The sequence below is a fragment of the Tupaia chinensis genome, unplaced genomic scaffold (assembly GCF_000334495.1).
Source record: "Tupaia chinensis unplaced genomic scaffold, TupChi_1.0 Scaffold149090_1, whole genome shotgun sequence".
Classification (NCBI taxonomy): Eukaryota; Metazoa; Chordata; class Mammalia; order Scandentia; family Tupaiidae; genus Tupaia; species Tupaia belangeri.
The window spans coordinates 392,950-413,229 of NW_006208936.1; positions in this window are offsets into that span (position 1 = coordinate 392,950).

Genomic DNA, 20,280 nt, shown 5'->3' on the forward strand with positions numbered 1-20,280 from the left:
CCGGCGCCTGCTGGGGGCAGCTGCGTTGGCCCTGGGGGGCGCCCTGGGACTGTACCACACGGCGCGGTGGCACCTGCGCGCCCAGAACCTTCATGCCGAGCGCTCAGCTGCTCAGGTAAGGCCTGGCCGGGCCGCGATTGGGTCGCTTGGATCAGCGCCGAACTCGCGATCCCTGGTTCCCCAGGGATTCAGGAGTTGCCTCCTGTGCCCGGTTGTGACCTTGGGCAAGTGACTTAGTCTTTAGTCTCTGAACCCGCAGCGTCCCCACCTGTGAAAATCGGGGCACTCCTGATGCCCAGCACCTAGAAGTGTTGGTATTTCATCGTTTTTCTAACGTGTTTTAAGGAGACCTTAATTTTAAAAAGTCACTATTATTCTTTCTTCTATGAGAGAGACCCTTCCAAAAGAGTCCTGTCACGCTGCCGTCCTTACCCCAGCCCTCCAGCCAGCCTGGGCTGTGGGCGCCCCCACTGGTCTCCCTGCAGAGAGACCAGGGATAACAGCCATACAGTCCTGAGTCCCATACAGTCCCATGTAGGTCCGTTTGAAGGCAGCTGCAACCTGCTTAGCCCAGGCTGGACCTTAAGGAGACTTATTTTGGGGGCCAGCAGGTGACCTGGTGGTTAAGGCGCTGGACACTCCCACATGACTGACCATGGTTCAAGTCCCGGACCTGGTGTCTTGCTTTCTCACTTTCCTTCTCTCTGTGCATCTGTCTTTCTCTGGTCAAATGAAAATAAATAAATGAATGAATGAATACATAAAAGTAAATAAATAACTCTAAAAAAAGAGACTTCTTTTTTAGAGAGATTTTTGCTAGAGGGCATGTGTGCTTGTGGATGACACATAGAGACAGGGAGAGAGAAGGTGAGAAATCTCCTGGAGGGATGGCCTCTCCGCAATCTCTTCTCCACTCTCCTCTCGGGATCTTGGGCACGCACGCACACACGCCCGGCGTGAGTTTAAGCCACCAGGTCCGGGACTTGAACCGCGGTTGACTACGTGAGAGTCCAGCGACATAGCTATTACGCCAACTGCTGGTCCCAATACTGCCGTCTCTTCTTTGGAGGCAGCTCTGGAGAGGGCCTCTTTGTTGGCCAGGTGTTACTGAAGATCGAATGCGCCTGACGAGCTAAGGATGCTGTCCGCTGCTGCGTGTGGGGACGGATTGCCTGTCCGGTCCTCTTCGCGGCCACCCTTGTACTTCATGTCTGTGACAACCTGGTGGAGCGGCTCCAGCCTGACTTCTGTGTGAGGGGCCCGGAGTCAGCGATAGGGTGGCTCACTTCAGGTTTAAGTCCTTCTCCCGGAGCCCTGGCTCCTGTGCGTCGGCTGCAGGGAGGGTGCTAGGGTTGCCGGGGCACAGTTGTTTCCCACGGCAGTAGTGCGGCCAGCGCTGTCGATCTTGGGTGTGTGCCCTCGCTGTGCTGCAGGGGTGTGAGGCAGCGGGGGGCAGATTCCACCTGGACGCTCACTCTGAAGAGGGGCTGCTTGGAGGGGGGTGGACGAGAGCAGTTTCCATGAACTCCTGTCCGGGCTTCATAGCAGCAGGGTCATTGTGGGGGTCTCCTCGGGTTGAGCAGGGCTCCTTCCCGTGTGGGGGGGCTCCTTGACCAGGGCCGCCCTACGGAATGTCTCCCCAACACAGCTGGCGGAACCACGGAATGTGGCTGTCACTCCCAGGCCTGGGGCTGACAGCGCGAGGTCCGCGAGCTGGCAGGGTTGGCTTCCGGGGGGCTGTCTTCCTGGCTCAGCCTCCAGCCTTGTCCTCACATGGCCCTTCCTCGGTGCACGCTCGGAAGGGAGAGCTCTCGGTCCCAGGGGGTCAGTGCCTTCCCCTATGACCGCCTTTAACCTTGAAAAAAATGACTTATTCTTTTTTATGGTCAGAGTGCACATGTGCTTAAGAGGAAAAGAGAGAGAGAAAACCGTGATTACCTTCTGAATGCCGTCCCCACGTGTCCGTTGATGGTTAGGGCATCAAAATACGATTTTTTTTGGAGGGAGGTTAATGTTTTGTCCCCCAAACGTTTCTGTCTTGGAATTTGGTCTCCAGTGTAGTAATGTTGGGAGTGATGAGGCCTCAGGGGTACTGACTGGGTCGCAGAGGTGCCAGCCTCATAGGTGGGTCAGTGAGAGATGCAGCGGCTCTAGCGCGTCTGCCAGGCGTTCGTCTCGTGAGCATGGGCCGTGACACAGCTGCCACCCTCTGCTTCTGATGACAGTGCCACAGTGGCTCCATACCAGCCACATACCTTTGGGTTCTCCAGCCGCTGAAGTCGAACGTCAAATAAACCTCTCTTCTTTATAAATATTTCTGCCAGCAGTGTGATATGGGGGCAGGGAGACACGCTTAGCTCTGGATCCGAAGCGTGTAACTCTGTGTTCTAAAGCAAGGCTGATTGCTTTAGGAAGCCCCGGTGCGTCTGCCCCCCTAAGCTGGAATCTCTGTTCACCTGAGTACACCTGCCAGGGCTGGTGCGATGGAGTCAGAAGGCCGGCTCAGTCAGCGTTGCTCATGGAGCTCCACCGTAGGAAGGAGCCTTGGCGCCAGCCCTTGGAGGCTGGTCGGCGTGTGGTGGAAACAGCCCTGACTGAGCTTCATCTGTGGCTGCTGCCCCTCAGCCCGTGTGCTCCAGGGCGGGCACTTCTTTCTGTCTGGTCGGTGTTTTCGATCAGGACAGTGATAAAACACCATAGATGTGGACAGGGCAGGGCTTGGTATGGAAAGGGGTTTCCTGGCCCCTGGGTGAAGGGAGCAAAGGGCTGGAGAGGTGGGGGCTGCAGAGGCCACCTGCCCTGGGCCTGCCATTGCGGCTGCCGTGCCACATGAGCGGGTGTCCCTTCATGCAGTGTGCGTGACCGTTGGGGACGCCCCACGTACTGCATGGACATTGGTGACCTAGGCCAGCGTGTGTCGTTCTGCTGATCCCTTGAGGCAGGGAGTGGCTTCGTGACCTCCAGTTCCACAGCTGTCCCTCCCTCCCTGTGAACTCGCCAGCTTCTTGCTGGTCGTTTTCATCTAAACCTCGGAGTGTCCCCGGCTGTTCGCACCACCCCCGACCTGCTGCCTTCTCAGTTATTTTCCCCGTGTTGGACTCACGCAAGCTTATTTATTTTTTTTCTTTCACGAGGAGACGAGAGAGACAGGGACCCTTGACAGGTCTCAGCGCAACACCGTCTCCTCCTGCCTTCCCTCGGGCTTCCAGCCCGTCAGGATCATGCACACACGGTCCCTGGGTGTAACAGGCTGAACTGGGATTCGAACCCTGGTCTTCCCTGTGGCTCTAGAATCGCACAGCAGCATGCTATGGTGCCCCCCGAGGCAGGGTCTTTTCTCCTGGGACATTGAAGCAGCATCCCAGTTCCGACCAATCTCTCCTGCTCCCTGCCCTGAGTCATTAGGTCTGGGTCTTCCTTGTCCTCAGGACAATGTCCCAAGTCCCCAGTGTGGCAGGACGGGCCTGCATGACTGGGCTCCTCTGCCATTTCCTGAATAGCCTTCCACCCCCAAGTACTCTGAACCCCTAAGTCCTCTGTGGGCCCCAACCAAGAGCAGTCTGCTGATTGTGATGACAAAACAACTGGGTTTGTGATCAGCCTCTTTTTAAAAAACTCGTGTCACCCCGGGCTGGCTCAGGGTTACCCCTGTGATAATGGCAAGCCCAGAGCTCTGTAGGAGGCTGTGCCCACGAGGCTGGCTGTTGGTTCTGGGAGGAGAGGCAGTCTGTAGAAAATGGGGTGCGTGTGAGTGTGTGTGTGCGCACACGTCTGAGTGTGAAGTATCTGCCTGCAGTTGCCACTTGAAGTGTGTGTTTGTCAAGAGCAGCGCAGTGCTGTTGACATATAATGTGAGCCGCATGTGCAAGGTCCAGGTGTAATTTTTATTTTTTTTTTAATTGCTAGAGTGCATGTGAAAGGGAGAGAGGGGGAAGGAGAGTCCCCGGTGGGGCGTGTCCATGCTGCGTTCCCCCATTCCTAATGACGTCAGGATATTGGGCGCGTATGCACACGTGCCCGGCGTCTTTTTCAAGCCCCTGGGGCTGGAGTTTGATCCGCAGTTGGCCATATGGGTCTGGCTCCCCGTGCTCAGTGCCCAGCCGCCGTACCGTGGGGCTGACCCTCAGGTGTGGCTTTCAGCGTTGTTCTTAACCACTTTAAACGTGTTAGCAGAAACAAGGGATATCATTTACGTCATCTGTTTTTCTCTCACCCAGTAGATCTAAAATATTTCTATTTCTAGATACACAATCAATATGAAACACGATCAATGAGCTCACCCACGTACTTTGACTTGTACGCAGTCTTTGGAGTTGGCGTGTGTTGTATGATCCTAGCACAGGAGGATGGGTCTGTACGTTTTCCGGGACTTAGGCTGCCTTTATTTGCTATCTGACAGTGGACGGTTCAGAGTGAGGATAACGGTAACGGGTAACAGTGTAAGCTAGATCGGTAAAAGAGCCAAGATCATGCTCCACGCACTCAGCTCTAGAGCGCTAAATCAGGTTTGGTTTAAAGTGACTACACACATGTAATCAAAACACCTTACACATGTTACAGATACTTTCAAATACATTCTGAATCTCAGAGGTTAAATTTCTAGTGTGAAATACATTTTTGGTATCTGTATTCTGTATTTCTGACAGGTGTTAAGTGCTGAATTCATTATATTTAATTCACAGACGGGGGCTGGCTGAGCAGTCACTGCCCTCTGTCAGGCCAACCCATGTGTGGACGTTTTGGGCTTGTGTCTGGAGACCCCCCTACCCCGAACACGTTGCACCTGTGCGTGCCGTGATCAGGCCTGGCTGAGGCTGGGGGAGGATGGTGGCATGAAGACTGTGTTGGCGGTTCTTTCTCTTTGTCTCTCTCTCTCTCTGTCTCTTTCCATTGTAGAGACAGGAAAGCCATGTATAAGCTGCGGTCATTTTTTAGGGTCATTAGCTTCTCCCCCGCCCCAGCACACACTGTGATTTCTGTCCCGAGCTCTTCCCCGCATTCACAGCCCGGCGAGTCCTCACGGAGCTGAGCATGGGACCTTCTGGGTTTGTGTCTACGGATGGGGGGGAGGCAGGCCGCCCTGGGCTTGGGTTCCGCAGCTTGTGGACGGCAGGTCTGAAATTCACATGCTGACCATCCGGCTTCTGTGTCTCTGCTCTCAGCCACCAGCCAGGCGCCGTGTCCTCTTTAAGGCATACCTGGAAGTACGTAAAATGGAGCCCCGAATTTCTATTGTGGAGTTGGGTTTGAGGAACGTTGGTGGGAGTCGTGATTAGGGCGCGAGCTGGAGTCCAGGTTCATTCTGGGGCCTCTCTTCCCAGCACGGTCCTGGACGCACCTGGGCTTGAGGATTCCCTCCATAATTGGCACCTGCCTGGGCGGTCCTGGGGGCAGTGTGGAAGGCCGCAGGAGGCCACGACCGCCCCAGTGGCCTGGCTGCACCCCGGCCAGCCCCTCCACCCTATGAAGCGAGGGCCCGTGGTCCTGTAGCACTGAGCCCTGGACATTGCATCCCCAGACAGCCTGTCCAGCTGTGCCGGGCCGACCCAGCTGATCCGAGGCGGAGGTCTGCAGCAGTGCCTGGCAGCTTGATTTGCTAAGGAATGCTCAGGGACCCAGGCAGAGGGCACTGTCTCCCCCAGAACCCCGGTGGGAGGGATTGAGCCCCTTGGAAGGGTTTGCTGTGAGGTGGCAGTGTTTTCCCTCAGCCGTGCCTTGGGCCTGCCCTGTGGGTACCCGTGTGTGTCCCCATAGTGAGCGCCTCAGCCATGGCCACATGCTGCTGTGCCCGTCCTGCCATGTGGGCCCCGGGGAGAAGGCCAGTGCCTGCCCGCCCTTCAGCGGTCCCCAGGCCTTCGTATTGCTGGGGTACCTCGCACGAGGCCCTTTTCAGCTGCTGCTTCTTTCTTTTCTTTTTCTTTCTCTTTTTAAGTTTGTTCTTCCATGACAGTGAGGGACAGACAGCAGCAGTCATCGCACGGCGGTCCACCCCCGGTCCCAGGTCCCGGGCAGCCCTGGTCGAGGACACCCGCTAGCGCCGTGGGCCCGCCGTGTCAGCACTGTGCCACCCTCTGGCCCGCGTTTTCTTGACGTGTTATGTTCTTCGGGCGGAGGAGGTAGGCGGGGGCGTGCTGAGAACCCCAGAGCTGATGGTGGCACGTCCTCCCTGTGTGCGCACGACGTCTGTGAAGGCCCTGCAGGGTTCCAGGATGGCTCTTCTCGCAGGTCCCGGGAGCAGCCGGGTCTGGTCACAGCCTGGAGTCTGGGAAGACGGCTGCTGCAGGGTCCTGTGGGAGCTTGGACATCGGCTGCTGCTCCACCGGAGTGGCAGGCTGTCCCCAACTTCCCCTTCCGGCTTGGAGGGCCACCCCCAGCGCAGATGCGATTGCCACTTAAGCGCAAATCCGGTCTCTGTTGGGAGAGACGCCAGTGTCCTGCTGGGTCCATGGCACAACCGGGCCGGTTCGGTCCACCTGCGGGCTGGGGCCTGCCACCATGCCGCTGCTCTGCGGTCGGCTGGTGCGCAGCGTGGCTCAGGCCGAGGAGCAGCCGAGATCCCCACTCCCATAAGCATGATGGTTCTCTCGGCGGCGGCGTGGCCAGCTAGAAGTCAGGTGCAAGGTGGGGAGGTCACGGTGCGATGCCTGGAAAGGTGCCCCTGGCCGTCTGAGCGGACAACGTCCCTGCATGTCTCCATTGATTTTCCTTAAAGGATGCACCTCAGTTTAACGTCTTAGGAATTCTGACAGGGTATTTAAAGATGTCTGCAAGTCAACAAATACCTTAATCATGTCACTTACGAGCCCGGCTACGGAAGAGCAGGAGCGGTCTCTCTCCAGCCTGCTTTCATATGAAGGACGCTCACTTTAAAAGCTTGTATCTACTTTCAAGTGTGTGTGTGTGTGTGTGTGTGTGTTGGGAGGTGGTCTGAAGAGGTAACAAATAGCCCTCTTTCTTACTGCTCTGGGCGATGGAAGCCAGCTTGGAGACATTGACATAAAAACCACAAGCCGCCTGAGTATTTTTAAGAGACTGAAAAATAACAAGAGATTCAGGGAATTATTTTGGAGACAGTTTCCAGAAATTTGATATAGGTGAACAGTGAATTTTCATCAAATGAATTTTTTTTCTTTTAAAGGAGCAACTTTAAGAGCAGAATCTAGCAAGACAGGTATAAAAACAGATTTTTCTTTCCATTCATTTCTGGTTTTTCCTTCCATTTTCTTCTTTTTGCATTATGTTGATTTTCCTCTCTTGTTTTTACGTTGGTAGGTGATTCAGTGGGTCTCTCCTTGCCATTTATCGTAAGGGTTTCCATTTCTTTTTTTTCTTTTTTCTTTTTTTTTTCCCCCGAGAGGTTTTTGCTCTAGGGATCCTGCGCTCACCAGAAAGACAGAGAGACAGAAAGTGAGAAATCCCCCCCCAGGGGGGATGGCCACGCTGCAGTCCCTTCTCCTCCGTTCTCTTCTCGGGATCTTGGGCACGCACGCACACGCGCCTGGTGTGAGTTTAAGCCACCAGGTCCGGGACTCGAACTGCGGTCGACTACATAGGAGTTCAGCGACATAGCCATTACGCTAACTGCTGGTCCCTCTATTTCTTTATTACCTATTCTCAGATGGCTTTTTCTTTGCATGTGTCGGTTACCGCCTTAGGACTTACCCGGTTTGGACTTGGAAGGCTCTCTTTCCTTAAGTTAGGCTGTCTCTCCGGCTTTGGTTCCTTTTTTCTAGTTTGTTTACGAGGTCTGTATTATGTGGCTCAGCAGATAAGCCCCGGTGACGGCCATCAAGAGACGATGGCATTACCATCTTAAAAAAAAAACAAAAAAAACAGGGAAGCAGGGGACGTGAGACACTGCAGTTGCAGTCTCTGCTTTGAAGCTTCCCTGGGTAGAACTGAAGCTCAGTTGACTGATCACTTACCGATTAAGAGCCTTGGGCTTAATATGTTGCTTCCTCGAGTCCATTGCGCCCTGTGCCTGGTGTACCTCAGCTGTCCTGGTCAGTGGGGCTGGCTCCGTGTTCCGTAAGCAGTGGGTTCTCTGTCTGGTCTGGTTCCATGTCCGGAGAAGAAAATCCGTTTTCAGCACGCTGTGTGTTAGTACGCGTGGCTTCTCATTCCGTTTGGGCCTGATTAGCTGTTAGACTGGAATTAGGATATAGAAGCGATTCTCTTTTGCAAATACAGAATACCTTTTTATTTTATGTATTTATTTTTTTAAGAGTGTTTTTGCTATAGGGCGTGTACACTTAAGAGAGAGAGAGAAAAGAAGCAAGAAATCACCCCCTGGGGGTGGCGGAACCGCAGTCCCGTCTCTTCTTCTCGGGATTTGGGGCACGCATGCACGTGGACCTGAAGTGAGTTTCAAGCCACTGGGTCTGGGACTTGAACCGCAGTCAACTCCGTTTAAGTCCAGTAGCCTAACCATTACGCCCTTTGCTGGTTCCTACAAATACCTTTTTAAAGATTAATAATTTGAAGAACCTAGTGAGACTTGAACCTTCGCCTGTCTGTATACCTTGGTTCTTCTTAGCTGGGGCAGTTTTGCTCATGTAAGATTTTTTTTTTTTTCTTAAGGTTTTTGCTATAGGGCCCTTGGCTCGCTACAGAGCAACAGAGACAAAGTGAGAAATCATCCTCTAGGGACAGTCCCTTCTCCTCTATTTTCCTCCTGGGATTTTTGGGCATGCATACACACATATCCAGTGTTTTTTCAAGCCACCAGGTCCAGGACTCAACGTGGTTGGCATGTGGAAGTCCAGCGACATAACCGCCATGTCACCTGCCGGCCCCACCCTTGTAGACTTTGACAATGTCTGGGGGCATTTTTAACTGCCATGCCTGAGGTGGGGACAAGGGGCACTAATGACATTTAATGGCCAAGGAAACCACTAAGTACCCACAGTGTGAAGGACGCCCCTGTGACAGAGAGGCAGTGTCTAAGCAATGTTGACGTCAGGGAATTCAACTCCACTTCTTTCAAAAGTTTAAGTCAGTGGCAGGTGTGTTTTCCCACCTAGTTAGTTGCTTTTTAGTGGTCAATTTTTTTTCCTTCCATTTTCATGAATAGTGAAACAAATACATATTCAGCGATCTAAACATTTGTGCATGTGTGCAGTTAAATAGGGAAAGGCAAAGCGTACCAACTGGCTTTCCTTCATCTGTAATAATATTACTGTTATGGGAACCAGCAGTTAGCATAATGGCTATGTCGCTGGACTCCCACGTAGTCGACCGCGGTTCGTGTCCCAGACCCGGTGGCTTAAAACTCACGCCGGGCGCATGTGCGTGCATGCCCAAGATCCCGAGAGGAGAATGGAGGAGAAGGGGTTGTGGCGTGACCATCCCCCCTGGGGGGGGATTTCTCACTTTCTGTCTCTAATGTCTCTCTCTGTCTGTCTGGAGAGCGCACGCGCCCTATAGCGGAAAATCTCTCCAAAAAAAAAAAAAATATTACTGTTAAAGTATGGACTGCATTGCTTTTTTATTTCAATATATTTGGACCATATACCAGGGTACTTCAAAAAGTTCATGGAAAAAAGGAATTTCAGTACAAATTTACTTGCGTGCAAATAAAAAAGTGAAATCCAGGTGCAGGGTTTTTTTTTGTTTGTTTTTTTGTTTTCATAGTATACATTTCCCATTTCCTTCTGGAAGACAGACCCCTTGTACATAAGAAATGGTGGTTTTTCAGGAAACATTCGTTTAGTGGCTAAGAACCAGGGGACTCATTGATTAATGTTAATAAGTACTAGATTTTCAGTTAGGTCTGGTGAAAGACCAGCTTAACTCAGAAGCTATACACGGGTGATTGTCTCTAGAAAAAAGGTTATTTTTATTGTTACTGAAGTTTATAGGAGTCTGCGTTCTGCCTGCTAGATTTTGAGCTGGTCGTTTGTATTGGCTTTTGAATGTTTTATTTCCCTCTTTTGTGGTTCTAAAATACATTCTTCAGGGGACAGGGGAACAAAAATAACACAAGTTAGACCTTACAAAAGGGAAAAGAAAGGGAAAATTCTCATTCACTTGCTCATTGCTGACACCCAGTGACCATAGAACTCCTTAGGGGCCAAGGATAAAATGTAGTGTGGTGGTTGAAGCAACGGTTCGAGTCCCGGACCTGGTGACCTGCTTTCTCACTTTCCCTTTTTTTTTTTCTCTCTGTCTTTCTCTGGTCAAATTTTAAAAAATAGCAACAAATAAAATAAAATAAATAATTCTTTAGAAAATATGTTGCTGTCTGAACTATTCTTTTCTTTCTTTTTTTTTTTTTTAATAAACAGGCTTTTACTTGCCAAAGGGCAGGCCCACAAATGAGGAGAGCTATTAATTAGAGGCTTCCTTGGCTTTATCGCGATGTGTTTTGTTTAAATTGTTTCCTGTTCTCTCGCTCTTTCCTCTCGACTGGGTTGCCCTTATCTCTCCTCTTCCTGTTCTGTCGGACAAGCACGGCATCAGCACTTTGTCAGTGTTTGCTTTTCCCTGGTGGCAGCCTCCCCGCGCCCTCGCCCTCTGCTCGTCAGCCGCCCCATCTCAGTGGGCGAGGAAGACCTCTACGAGTCCATTCCGGGTAGACGTGGGTGTTCTGAAGGCATCGCAGTGGCACCGCGCTGTGTCCCTGTTGTGTCTTCCGAGTCACATGGCAGAGTCGGTGGAAGAGGCCCGAGGCCATCAGCCATTTGTAGCTGAGGGAAGTGGTCATTGCTGGGTGCAGTGACCGGCCGACACGGTGCCGTTGGGAGTGGCCATGGGGAGACCTAGGCCCACGTTTTCCTCTGCGTGTGCAGTTGGCGTTGCCTCCCACCTCGCGCTGCAAACCCTAGACTCCGTTACAGCTTGGCCTTCATGACATAGAAAGCTCCTTTCTTGGGACCAGCAATTGGCGTAATGGCTATGTCACTGGACTCCCATGTAGGCGACTTCGGTTCAAGTCCCGGACCCAGTGGCTTAAACTCACACCGGGCTTGTATGTGTGTGTGCGTGCCCAAGGTCCTGAGAGAAAAATGGAGGAGCAGGGATTGCGGTGTGGCCATTCCCCCTGGAGGGGTGATTTCTCGCTTTCTGTCTCTCTGTCTCTGTCTTTCTGGCGAGCACATGTGCCCTATAGCATAAAAAGTCTCAAAAAAAAAAAAGTAGGCTCCTATCTCAAACGTTTTTTGTCGTTATGCAGTGACTTTTCACTATAATGGGAGCTGGGTCACACAGAGTCACTCTGGGCCCAGCCCAGAGTTGCTATGAGGCTGTGGCCCTGCAGGCTGGGGCCACAGGAGAGGCCCGGGTTCCGCCCCTGTGCAGCAGGGCCAGGCGTGGGGCCAGGCTCAGCATCATGCCCCTGCGATCCCAGCTGACCAGGAGGCTGGCCTGCCGAACTCAGTGAGGCCCTGTCTTTAAAAAAAAATAAAGAAAAAATTGTGTGATTCTGAACTTTATTAATAGCTCATCTGGAGCTGAAATTCAGAAACCTTGATCCATCTGAGGAGAAGTAGGTTCTTTTCCTCTGCTACTAATTTCTCTCTTCCCCGCCTTTCGGCTAAGTGCAGGATCTACCAATTTGGCTAAAGCCACACAGCCAGTTTTTAACCTCTTGACCTGTGCATTGAGCCTTTTCTGTCCCTGCCTTTCCCTGTTAATTAGAAATTTTAAAATTGGGTTATTGCAGTTCCTTGATTATTAGACAATCTTATTTTTGCTTCCCAAACTGCATGGAATGAACTGACTTATGGGGTGAATTTATGTGGCTGTTCCTTTCGTCTGAACTGAGTTGGAGGGTGTGGAGGTGTAGAGAAGGCGCATTACTCATCCTGATCTGACCCACACTGCGGACCGCTCTCCTGGCTCCGCTGTGACTAGATTACTGAGCCCCCGTGGTAGATGACGTGGTGCCAGGTGCTATGGGGGTACAGGGAACTTCAGAACATTCGTGGAAAATGGAATTAAAGTAGGAGTTTATTCTGGTACAAAAAGGTTTGAAATCCGTGGTGCCATAGTTAAGGCAGCTGAATCCCACACAGCTGACTGGCGGGTTCAAGTCCTGGACCAGGTAGCTTGAGAAGCACGCCAGGAGCGTGTGCAGAAAGGAGGGAGAAATGGAGAAGGGATTGTGGCGTGGCCATTCCGCATAGGGCTTGCTTCGTCACTGCCCCCCTCTGTGCCTCTCCAGCAAGCACATGCATCCTCTGGCAAAAATTAAGAAAAAGGAGAGAGTCCATGCTAGTTTTTTTTTTTTTTGGAGAGATTTTTCACTGTAGGGCGCGTGGCACTCGCCAGACAGACAGAGATATAGAGACAGAAAGCGAGAAATCACCCCCCAGGGTGCATGGTCACACCACAATCCCTTCTCCTCCATTCTCCTCTCGGGATCTTGGGCACGCACGCACACGTGCCCGCCTGGCGTGAGTTCTAAGCCACCGGGTCCGGGATGCGAACCACGGTCGACTACGTGGGAGTCCAGCGACATAGCCATTACGCTAACTGCTGGTTCCCCATGCTAGTTTTTTATAAGTATTTTTCACAGACACAGAACACCCCCGTTTTAATAGGAGCCTGACAAGGACCTGCCCTCAGGGAGCCTATAAACCGGTGCTGAGATTTTACAAGTTCACCGTCAGCTCTGATCATAGCTAACCACTATATTAAAGGAGTTCGCTAACTGGGTGTGGGGAGGTCCTGCCCTTCTCCATGCCCACGTTACGTGGGAGGATACCGTTTCCTCAGGACCCTCCCGGGTCTGCATGCTGGCTGTGAGGCCAACTCACCTGGGAGGTTTGGGTGTGTGTCTGCGGTACCCATGTGTCCGTGTGTGAAGAGTGGTGGGATCAGCAGTTAGCGTAATGGCTATGTCCCTGGACTCCCGTGTAGTTGACCGCAGTTCGCATCCCGGACCCAGTGGCTTAAACTCACGCTGGGCGCGTGTGCTTGCGTGCCCAAGATCCCAAGAGAATGGAGGAGAAGGGATTGTGGTGTGGCCATCCCCCCTGGGCGGGTGCTTTCTCGCTTTCCGTCTCTCTGTCTCTGTCTGGTGAGTGCATGTGCCCTATAGCAGAAACCTCTCCAAAAAAAAAAAAAAGAAAGAAAGAAAAAGAAAAAACCTGCGATGAGCCAGGACTGGCCGGGGGAGGGGCCAGCATCCGGGCCCTATTGAAGGTGCTCTCTTTCTGTCTCATCTCTGTCTGTCTGTCTTGATCATGGAAGAAATAAACAAATAAACCTTAAAAAAGTCCTTTCCATGGGCCAGCAGGTGGTGTGGGGGTGAAGGTACTGGACCGTAACCACGGGACTGCATTGACAAAGCCAACCCCAGTTCCAGTCCTAGACCTGGTGGCTTGTTTTCCCCCTTCCTTTTCTCTCTCTCTCTCTCTCTGGTGACTATTGTTAAGTTAAAAAAATAAATAAATAAAATTGAATAAATAATTCTTAAAAAAAGAATAAAGTCCCCTCCAGTGCAGAGGCAGCCCTTGGAGTGTGGACTTGTCACCTGAGCACGGCATGCCTGATGCCAGGTGGGAACCCCTGTCACCCCGAGCTGGGCGAGGAGCCCTGTCCTGGCATCCGATTGCTGCTGTTTTGCCAGGGCCTGGGGGAGGGTCGGGCCGCCCGTGTGCTGACAAGGAGCGCTTGCTTTGGGGACCCACAAGTGTCATTGTCAGAGAACGTGAACTCCTCACTTACATGTCGTCTGTTTGCTGAAGACCTTTGGCTCTGAAGAGTAAGTAAAACCCCTCGTTGGGACGTCTGCGGGAGCCAGTGTCGGGCGGCACCCAAAGCTTCTCCTTGGTAAAGGCTTAAACGCGGGGTGCGTCACGTCGTAATCTGGGGAACGTTTAGTTCATCGAGTCCTGCTTCCCCTGGGTTAAAGACTGCAGATCGACCCTGGCCAGACATCCCGCAGGTTGGTTTTTAGCCTCCTGGTGGTCTCATTTGAAGTGGGTTTTTCTGATGTTCTTTTCGCATATCGTAAACGCGGTGTTTCACATTGGTGATTTCTGCTTAATCCGGCCCTCAGGTCGCGGCGTTTTGACAGTCATTACAAAACTGTTTTCCGAAGGCGGGCCCATTTCAGTGTTTCTTTTTCATCTCTGTGTAGCATCAGGAAATAAATTGATGCCGGCATTCAAAACAAGTATTGTCCTAATTGGAGGTTGGCCCCGTATTTTACACGGAACCGGTCTTCGTTTCTTGTAGCTTTTGACACCGGGAATTAGCATAAAACGGTTTTTGCGATGTTCCGTGGTTGGTGATAGGCTGTAATTAATGCTCAGAGTTTCGAGTGAACGTAATTGACAATAATGAGAATTTAATTTGACGTAGGAGTTTTGTGGTGCAGTTTTCAAGACAGATCGAATGCACGGATTTCTGATTCCGGGGTCTGCAGCGGAGAATTGAATGCGCTGAATTCCCTGTGGGGGCCCGTGCAAGGTTTCTGTTTACAAACCCAAGCAGGCCATCTGCAGCTTTCCGTATTCAGGTCCGCGTGATGGGGCCTCTGGAGGACAGCAGAGATCTGTATTGCGTTTCAGCCGGGCAGCCCCCTCGCGCTGTTCCGTTAAGCTCATCAGTAGGGGTGTATCTTTGTTGTTGAGTGTAGCGTTTTACTGACTTTTGCAGAGTACTGTTTCTGATTGTTGAAAGTCTACTCTGTTATACTCTTTACATAGGAGTGTATATAAATATTTATTATTTGTTTATTCTTAGATGGTGTGTGTACTTGCCAGAGAAAGAGCGAGAACGTCTCCCAGTAGAGAGAGAGAGCCGCGATGGAGATGGGCCGCCATCCCTTTCCCTCCGTCATGCCTCCCCATCAGGATTCCGGGCGTGCCCATGTGCCTGGTGTGTCTTCCACGCCTCTAGGGCTGGGACCCGAGCGTCAGCTGGCCATGCGGCACCTGTCCCCGGGTACACAGCACCTTACTGTTGTGTCACACTGCTCGTCTCATACCTACCTGTAGATAAACCTTTCATTTTAGAACAGTTTTAGATTTTCTACTCTGTTATACTCTTTACATAGGAGTGTATATAAATATTTATTATTTGTTTATTCTTAGATGGTGTGTGTACTTGCCAGAGAAAGAGCGAGAACGTCTCCCAGTAGAGAGAGAGCCGCGATGGAGATGGGCCGCCATCCCTTTCCCTCTGTTACGCCTCCCCATCAGGATTCCGGGCGTGCCCATGTGCCTGGTGTGTCTTCCACGCCTCTAGGGCTGGGACCCGAGCGTCAGCTGGCCATGCGGCACCTGTCCCCGGGTACACAGCACCTTACTGTTGTGTCACACTGCTCGTCTCATACCTACCTGTAGATAAACCTTTCATTTTAGAACAGTTTTAGATTTACAGAAATGTTCCAGAGACATCCAGAACATTTCCAGTGTCCAGCCTCCAGCCTGTGACTGGCATCTTAGGTTGCCATGGCACCTGGGTCACCACCAGCAAGCCAGTGTCCCTGTGTCATTGTTAAGTCCGTCCTTCTCCTCCTGTCCCTTTACTGCCCCAGGACCCCCTGCGGCGCCCACGCTGCAGTCAGTCCCCATGTCTCCTTAGGCTCCTCCTGGCCCTGACGGTTTCTCAGGCTTTCCTTGTTTTGACAACCTGGACGGTTTTGAAGGGCAGTAGACAGGCGTCTCGTACCCTGGTTTTCACTTGAGGGCTGTCGGATGCTTTTGTCATAGTTACGGGTTTTGGGAAGGAGGGTCCCGGAGGTAAAGGGACATTCTTGTCCCATCCCGTCAAGGTGACGTGCTGTCCACATGCCTCGTCACTGGTGGTGTTGCCCTCGGTCACTGGCCGAGGCCGGTCGTCGGGTGTCTGTGTAGAGTACTTTCCCCCGTCCACACCGCGGGCTTTGGAAGGAAGCGCTGCGAAGAGCAGGAGGGAAGCTCCCCCCTCCTACATTGGTTACGTGGGGCTCCGTGGGGGAGACTCGCCTGTCCTCCCTTGGGAGCATTGCAGCACAGTCCCTTGGCCTGTTGCAGAGGGGAGGGAGACCGGGCACCAGCAGCTTGCAGAACGTGGCCCTGAGACCTGCTTCAGGCCTGCTGACCGACCCGGGCCAGAGCTCTTCCGGCTGAGTGAGCTCCCAGGCGCTCTGGTGCATGCTCACAGGAGGCACCTCTGCTGGGACTGCCATCGAACCCTGCCCCCTTTGTCCCCTACACGTACAGATGTGCTGCCCAGGGTCACACCAGCTGGCTGCCAACCTTCCCCCTGCACAGCTTCTGGCCCGAGGTTCCCTGCAGGCCCCTGTCCTGACCGGTGCTGTGGGCCCGTCCACCTCTGGGCTGTGTCCATGAGGGGCTCGCTTTGTGTGAGCCCACGCTGTTCCTCTGCATTCTGGATAACCTCATCCTCGGGGGGATGGCCTCAGGCTGTGTCCAGGGAGAGGCTACTAGCCGCTGAGAACTCTGCCTGGGAGCAGTGACTGGCCGGAGCAGGGAGGGCCTTCGATATCAGGCTTGTTTGAGAACTCTGTGTGAGAGAGAGAGAAATAGAATGAGGGGGAGGGAGACAGTGGCCCCAGCAAGGCCGTGTTCACGTGTTCAGGTTGCAGCAGATCCAGCTCCGGGCGTCGCGCCTCGTGCCTGGCCGTCCGGCTAAGCACACCTGCTCACGTGGAGGGCAGTGGCCCGGAGAGGTCTCTGTGGACTCCAGGTCAGGGCAGTCCTCATCTCAGGTGCTGTGGGGACGATGGGCTGCCACAGGGATCCCGGTGCAGTGCGCAGAGCCCCGATGGCCCTCCCCACCCAGCCAGGTCAGCCCCTGCCCGGGTGCAGTGAGGGGCTTCAGGGGTGGCCGTCAGCCGAGGTGTGGGCAGGGCCAGAGTTGGCTCACAGCTAGCTTGGGGAGGGCTCGAGGGGCGTCTCCCTTCAGTGGCTGGCTTGACCGAAGTTTCCAGGGAACCTTTTCTAGAGGGAGAAGGGTGACCTTTCTCTGGGTACAGAAAGGGTTGGAGTGCAGGCCTGTGGCTGATTTCTTCTTCCTATCACCTCGTTCTTCCTGAATGGCATGGTTCGAGGATGCGGGTGGAAGGCCAGTTGGGCAGGGACTTCCGTGCCCGGCCTCCCCGAGCCCCGAACGCAGGGTCCGCCGCTTCTGCTCACAGGCGTGTGCTCGCAGGCATGCATTCTGGCTGGTAGCAGCGACTGGCCCAGCCCGGGGGGTGCAGCTGGAGCTCTGCAGAGCCCGGGGTGTGGATGTGCTCCGTGATCCTGGCTGGCTGGGAAAGGCCAGGGAGGACCAAGGCGCGGGAGACCCTGTTGATGGTGTGCGATTTCCTCCTCCTCTGTGTCTCTCTCTGCCTCTGTCTCAGGAAATAAACACATTTTAAACCAGTGAGGACTGAATATGGGCGTGTGCGGTGGTTTTGTGATTGTGTCTGTCCCAGCCCGTGGCCCCGCACATTCATGGTTTCTGTTTGAGATGCAGAATTCTCATCATTTCTTTTTTTTATTTTAATTTTTTTTTTTTTAGAGAGAGGTTTTTGCTATAGGGCACATGTGCTCTCCAGAGAGACCGAAAGTGAGAAATCTTCCCCCAGGGCAGGGCCATGCCTTAATCCCTTCCCCTCCATTCTCCTCTTGGGCTCCTGGGCACGTGCCCGATGTGAGTTTTAAGCTGCCAGGTCCGGGACTTAAGCCGTGGTTGAATACGTGGGAGTCCAGCAATGTACCCATCACACCATCTCCTGGTCCCGTCTTTTTAAAAAAATTTCTATATGACACATGAGTTCACTGGAGAGAGACAGAGGGTGGGGGGCAGTGAGAAAGCACCCTCCCCCGCCCTCCCCGGGGATGGCCACACAGTCCCTTCTCCATTCTCCTCGGATTTTGGACACACATGGATATGCCCTCCTTGTGTGTTTTTTCAAGCCGCCCGGTCCGGGACGTGAACTGCTCAGGGCCCTGTGGGATCTAGCACCGTAACCTCATGCCGCAGGCTGGCCCAAGTTCTAGTAATTTCTAAAGCAAAGCTTGTCCTCTTGTTTAAACTTCCGTTTTGACTAGTTTGGGGTGTAACGGTGAGTGTGGAGGCTTCCTGTGGGAGGACCACGCGGCCTGAGAACCAGGCTCCCATTGGCAGGGAACACTGGGCAGCGTCCCGGGGCTGGCCGAGTCCAGTTCCCCTGGAACTGGCCTGGGAGGCCTTTCTGCCACGAGTGGGATGAAGGGGTGGCGCTGAGGGTTTCCTCTGCCCACGCCGTCCACTCCCGTCCACTCTCCTCTTGGGATTTAGGGACGCACGCACATGTGCTCAGTGTGAGTTTAAGCTGCAGGTTGTCTTTGAACTGCGATCGGCCATGTGGGAGTCCAGCGCCTTAACCTCCGTGCCATCTGCTGGCCCTAGTCACTGTTCTTTTTTTTATTTTTAATAAAATTGCATAAAATAAAAGCCACTTAAAACACCCTGAGGAGTCCCTAGGCCTCAGCATTCTGCCCCACAGGGAGCAGGGACTGTGATCCAGGAGGGGAGGGTCTGGGTGGGGGCCAGGCGCGATCCTTTTCTCAGTGGTGAAGCTGCCGGGGCCAAGGCCGCTCCCCGAGATGGTCTGTGGCGGTCTCACAGAGGAGGAGTAATTTTGCTGCCTACTCTTCCCAGTCAGCAGTGAGACCCAAGGGGCCGGTAGGTGGCGTCAGGGCTAGGGCAGCTGGAGCCTACCTGGCCAGCTCCGAGGTTTGAGTTCTGGACCTGTGGCTTGAAAATCGTGCCGGGTGCATGTGTGTGCATGCCTGCCGAAATCCTGAGAGGAGAAAGGGGGGGAGGGCTGGCAGCACGGTCAGTCTCCCTGATCTCCCCGAGGGGGGTGTGTGTGTGTGTGCGTGTGTGTGTGCGTGTGTGTGCGTGCGTGTGTGATTTCTCACTTTCCCTCTCTCTCTCTGTCTCTTTCAGCAAATGTCTATGTCCTGTAGCAAAAAATTTTTTAAAAATGTCTTCCAGCTGTATAAAATAAAATCCATTTGCTAAAAGACAATATAAAAAGGTATTTTGTTTAAATTGGATCAAAAGCCTAGTTATTGTTTTTTGTAAGTGTGTATAATTATTTCAGTTGCATAATGAGAAAATATTTATCCAATTTATTAGCTAAAAATAAGAAAACCCTGCTGTAAGTATGTGTTCTGGAATCCGTGAGGACGTACTGTGAGAGCAGTTGGGCTGGAACTTCATCATTTTAGTAACTTCCCGTAACAGGAAAATACCAGTGACTTTGAAAAATCTCTTGCATAAAAGAGTTTGACTTTTTGGTTTGAGGAGTATCGTATCAAACTGGTCCCTGGGGTTTCTGGCCCCATGTCTGGAGAAAATATGCTACAAAGCACGAAGTGACCTGGGGAAAGCGCTGGCTCCCGGTGACCCGCCCAAGCCCGTCTGCGTTTGGAACGTGCAGGCGCATCCTCAAGGTCCTCAAGGTCAGCGTGGAGGCCGTCGCTGGTTTGTTGAGCACTTACTGGGGCTGAGCTCGAGCATGCGTGCTGTCCAGTCCTGTCATCTCTGCCACTCTACGTGGCTGCCCTCTGCCCCGCGTGACAGAGGAGGCAGCCGCCCTGGGAGCTAAGCAGTTGTCCAGGCTGGGCTGGCAGCTTTGCATTCGAGTTTTCACGTGGGCTTGTCACATTTGCACGCCTGCGCGGTGACCCTCAGGCTGGTTTCGCATCTGCTGCCTGGGTTAACAGGAGCCTGGGGGCAGTCACCCCACACCCTCAATGACCTCAGCGCTACAGCTCCAGTAGAACTGCCGCCTCTTGTGCCTGGAGCTCGCGTGGCGGTCACTGGCCACGCCCAGGGCTCCTGCAGGCGCCACGCCTTCTGCTTCACAGTTCAGCTGCAGAGCTGCCTCCGGACGCAGTGGGCCGGCTCACCTGCTGGAGGACCTGGTGAGCAGGAAGCAGAAGGACCTCGTCACCTGCAGGTGGGGTTTGCAGCCGCATCAGGGGAAAAGCGCTGAACGCAGACTGAGCCCACAGTACTCTTGTGAGGCCTGGGTTTCTCAGGTGCATTTTTATGGCACGGGTATTTAAAATTCTTCCGTTGGTGTGGATTTTCTTTTTACTTGTTGATTTAACAAAACGTATTCAGGGCGAGAAGGAAGCAACTCCAATGGATTCCAGGTGCACCTTGCCCCTGGTGCCCTGATGTGTACTGGGAGGCCTCGGACTCAAACCTGGGACTTCCCACATGTGGCCTCTGCACCACTGTCCAGCCCCCGGCAAAGATGTCCTCTTAATGAAAAAGGCAACAGCAACAGTGCTCTTTTTTTTTTTTTTTTTTGAGAGGGGTTTTTCACTTAACAGA